Source organism: Nannobrachium achirus (genome assembly GCF_963921795.1).
Source record: "Nannobrachium achirus genome assembly, chromosome: 8".
NCBI lineage: Eukaryota > Metazoa > Chordata > Actinopteri > Myctophiformes > Myctophidae > Nannobrachium > Nannobrachium achirus.
Genome location: NC_137817.1, coordinates 965,089 through 970,088, shown reverse-complemented (window position 1 = coordinate 970,088; position 5,000 = coordinate 965,089). Strand labels below are relative to the sequence as shown.

The 5,000-nt window shown below is 39.5% G+C and overlaps 1 pseudogene across 1 annotated transcript in view; it reads right to left on the bottom strand.

Moving 5' to 3' along the window:
- LOC308289430 (ARF GTPase-activating protein GIT1-like) overlaps positions 1-5,000 on the bottom strand; it is a 37,963-nt pseudogene that overhangs the window by 30,083 nt on the left and 2,880 nt on the right. The window contains exon 2 of the transcript XR_013963350.1: positions 1,082-1,108. The product of XR_013963350.1 is annotated as an ARF GTPase-activating protein GIT1-like (transcript). The remainder of the gene's footprint in view (positions 1-1,081; positions 1,109-5,000) is intronic.

Genomic DNA, 5,000 nt, shown 5'->3' with positions numbered 1-5,000 from the left:
AGCTGGCTAGCGTAGGACGAGCCAGGACACCCACGACTCTACAAGCAGCTCAGGGTAAGTCAATTAACTCATTTAATGCCACCCTTTCACCACTAGAGGGGGCCAAGTGTGCCACAGACAATCCCATAGAGATATGCTGGTATATGCAGAAGCCCTGCAGCCATGACTTGCCTAAACACTTTCCTTTGTTCATGTACAGGAAGAGGATGAAGTTAGCTTGAAGTTAGCTATTGGCTACCAAGCATTTTAAAAGCCTTATTTTCGTCAACTTAGCCATGATTAAACCTTGCACACCTCATGCATGGGAAAAAAACAGAGAAGAATAGCTCTAAAAAATCCAATGCAATCCTGGATTGCATTGTTGTGGGTTTGTTGCAGTTTGTTCACAGCTTTCAAACAAAAAAATCCGATTGGAAATCCGTTCAGGCATTCTTGAGATAATAGCCATTATGTTTTTACACTGTTGTGAGCTTGGAGGTCTGCTACCTGAGTTGTATGGGGGTTGTATGGGGGTTAAACATGCAAAATCGCGATTGAAATCATGTTCACTAGTTTTGATGGGTCCAAAAAAAAAAAATCAAAAAAAAAATTTCAATTTTTTTTTTTTTTTTTTTTTTTTTAATCACGTGTATACACGTGATTGGCACTGTGGGATGCGCTAATATATCACGTGTATACACGTGATTGGCACAGAATGAGTTAAGAGCTGCTACTTTAGACAATCAAAATAGAGCCCAGAGAGTCACAAACCTGACAGGGTTGGTTGTTTGGAACGACTAAGACATGACTATGGGGGTTTTGGAACGACTAAGATATGACTATGGGGGTTTTGGAGCGGCGCTAAGCTCTCCTACGTTTAACTTTGTGTGTACGCTACGGGCACCGTGATGGTGGGTGGATTTCCCTCTGGAGGAGCTGAGGATGGAGAGACCACAAGGGAAGGAGGGAAACGTTAAGAGACGAAGGAGAGAGGAGGAGAAGGAGGTGAAGAAGGAGGTGAAGAAGGAGAGAGGAGGGGAAGGAGAGAGGAAGAGAAGGAGGTGAAGAGAAGGAGGTGAAGAAGGAGGTGCAGTGAAGGTACCTCTGTGTCGGGCACTTAGGACGAGCTCTGTGACCCCAAGCAACGCAGCGGAGAAAAGAGAACAGAATAACAGTAAGAAATGAGGAATAACAGAGAGAGAAAGAAAGAGAGAGAACACAAGACCAGTGAGAAATTAAGGAATAAAGAGTTTTTAAAGAGTATTTTTTTTTCATTGCAACTCAAAAGGCCTCAGAACACAAAGAGGAAAAGAACCTGCCATGGATTTTTCAGTTAAAACCTTTGAATGCTCGTTTGCGTATCCAAAGGTCTTGGAGTTTGACTCCATGACAAAGACTTTTATGTTTGCCCTAAAATCATGCAAATCGGTACACAATATGTCTACACACGTCATCAAAAACATGGATCTCTCCCATGTAGCGCCACCATCAGGCCGATTTTTTTAACACTTTTTTGGACACTGCTCCTACACATTGTGCCCTAAAAATCACGCTGTGACCTGACGGTCGCTTATCTCCCGATTAGGGAGTCTTACTGGTATATCCATCCATCCATCCATCATCTTCAACCGCTTATCCGCAATCGGGTCGTTTCAACAGAGCAATTCACTTTACATTACATTTGAATAAACTGTAAATCTATTTGTCTGGAAAGTTTAATACCAAGTCGACACAAAAAAACAACTTCAAAGTTTATATCAAGCTGATTCTTCTATGTGGATGTACAACTTAACATGCTAAATTGTTATTAGTTTGGTAACATAGTCTTCCCTCTAAGTTGTAACCAGAGCATATGAATGGAGTGGAAGCCAAAATAAAAATAAATAAAAGTATTTTGCTGCGTGTCCGAAACACTTTTCTCCTTTGCCACAAGTATTCTGATCACCGTAAAGAGCCGACTGCGGTAACCAGGGTATCTGCACATTTCCCAAGTACAAATACAATACTTTTTAAGGCTTTTTAATACCTCTAAAACCACAAATTTAATACCATAACCGCGGCAAAAAAATTAAAAGTTTACTATTATTGCATTGTTTATTGAATTGCATTGGATAAATACATGTAAACAAGTAATATGATGCCATTCAGCATAACGACAGTAAGTAAACATGTACAGTGATGTTGCTAGATGTTTAATGTAATGAGTCCTGCACCACAGGTGGTCATTCAAATGGGTCCCAGAAAAAATGTATGTCCCCCCAGTTTTTTTTGCATTGTGAGCTTTTAGATCGGCTATTTATAACATGTTTGCCTCTTTCTTATATTATTTTACAACGTGGCTAATGTTTGAACATTTTTGATAGTATAGTTTTAGTTTGTTGATTACTTTGATGCAATAATGGTCTTTTTTATTTTCTTGAGGTAATAAAAAGATAATTTACTCAAGTAATGTACTTAATTATAATTGTAATTACAACTACAATTTAAGGTACTTTTACTTTAATGGAGTATTTCCAATTTTCATTACTTTTATTTCTACTCCACTACATCTCAGAGGCAAATATTGTACTTTTACTCCACTTACTAGTTACTTTGAAAAGTATAGCCTACATAACTCAGCATGGCTATTTTCAAAGGGGTAACACGTGAAACAGAATAATTGTGCATAATGAGTACTTTTACTTTTAGTCTTAAGTGTATACTTTTACTCAAGTACATTTGAATTCTGACTTTTACTTGCAGTATAGATACTTTTACATGTAAAACATTTGAGTATACTCTCACCACTGTTTATATGGGGCTCTCGGAAGAGGGGAGAGACCAATGGAGAGACGCAATACTATGAGAACGTGTAGAGCGCTCGGGAGAACGGCTGTTGTAAATCACAGATAATTAGTTTCTCCGCTTTGAAAATCAGACGTCTTTTTATGACTTAATGAGTTTATGACCCTCTGCAGCCTCACTCTGTGCCTCAGACGAGAAGCCAGAAACGGCAGTAGCTTTAGCATGTAGCTAAACGTAGCATCACATCACAGTGACAGAGCACGTTCATGTACGCGGGAGCGAGCAAGCAATGGACAGACCAGTTCACTGCGTTGAAGTTCAGTGGAGCAGAGCGCTGTGACTCCGCTGCATGCAGAAAGAGACAGAAAGCAGGCACTTTCTGGCGAGGATATTAATGAAACAATCAATTCTGTTTGCGACACGTTTATTCATTCTGCCCCAGATAAAATTCAATACCCCACTCACACTATTCCATACTTTTTAAGACATTTTTAAGGCCTTGAATTTCCAAAACCAAATTCAATACTTTTCAAGGCTTTTCAAGATCCGCGGACACCCTGGCGGGTAACGTGAGCCTCGATGGACAGCTAGTCTACTATGTTGAAAAGCTTTTCTTCTTACGTATGCTTTTCTTTTTTAATGAAGAGACAATATTAAATCCTGTAGGTTAATGAGGCAAGTGTGGTTCATTCAGACAAAATTCGTCTCACTTTAATTTCAAATCGTATCCTTCGACTGGCTGGTGGTGATAGAACTTACAAGGTATTTATGAACAGCCTTGAGTAGAATACGGAGACATTGAGTGAAACCTTGATCAGGAACATCGCTCTTAGTTTCCTTGGTTTTTATAAGCCCACTGTGCGTCTGCGCGCCAACAATCCTCACACACGTTCTAAGAACTAACTTCTAAGTGCCATTCATACGTGGCCATTCAAACATGTATAAGAACTGTTAGTTTGAGAATGTATCTTTTCCTGGGCCTCAACACATCCAGTCTCACTTCCTGTATGTAAATCAGATTCACACTATCATGACATATAATGAGCGATGCTTTGGTGCCACCTACTGGCCAGGCACTGAACTGCAACATTTAAAAATTCAACATAAGTTGTGCATCTCCCTTTCATCTAACTACAGTTAAATAGACGATCTACAAGCTCACAACACATCAATCTACAAGCTCACAACACGTCAATCTACAAGCTCACAACACGTCAATCTACAAGCTCACAACACGTCAATCTACAAAGCTCACAACACATCAATCTACAAGCTCACAACACATCAATCTACAAGCTCACAACACATCAATCTACAAGCTCACAAACACATCAATCTACAAGCTCACAACACGTCAATCTACGAAGCTCACAACATGTCAATCTAAAAGCACACACATCCGGTGAGCTTCACGATCTGCTGTTTTTGTTATTTATTTTTCCACCACAAAACCGTAATGGATTTCTATAAACGACCAGCATTTAGATTGTGTTTATACCTTAGTTTCTGTAACTATATATGATGTTTGTTGAAATAAAACTCACACCGCTCAGATCCACAGCTAGTTAAACACACACGCACGCACGCGCACACACACACACACACACACACACACACACACACACACACACACACACACACACACACACACACACACACACACACACACACACACACACACACACACACGTACTGTCAGCCATCTGTGGAATGATGTAGTGACCGTTCTTGTGATCTGTAAGGGTTGTAAAGGTCATAAGGTCAGTCATGGTTCAATAACAACCATCCATATGCATATTAATGAGTCATTATAAATCTGATTAAAACACATTTAGAAAGTATCTTATAATATATAAAAGTTTCAAGAAAATTAAACAATATTCTAATTGTTGGACACTGATCTGTTCTGTACAAGCTCATAGTGCACTCAAGCTTGTATAGCTGCTATTTTTGAAAATGTGTCAATTGTAACTGAAATCTTTCTTTCTCGGGGGGTCCCTGGAACAACATGTTTTGAGATGGGGGTCTGCGGTCAAATACATACAATTCCGGGGGTCCTTGACATGAAACGTGATCACCACTGATAGGAAACATACTGAATGAAACGTGATCACCACTGATAGGAAACATACTGAATGAAACGTGATCACCACTGATAGGAAACAAACTGCTGGCTTTTCACTAAACGGTTAGGATTTAGAAGACATTTAGTAGAATCTGCCAGGTCTTAAAGGGTT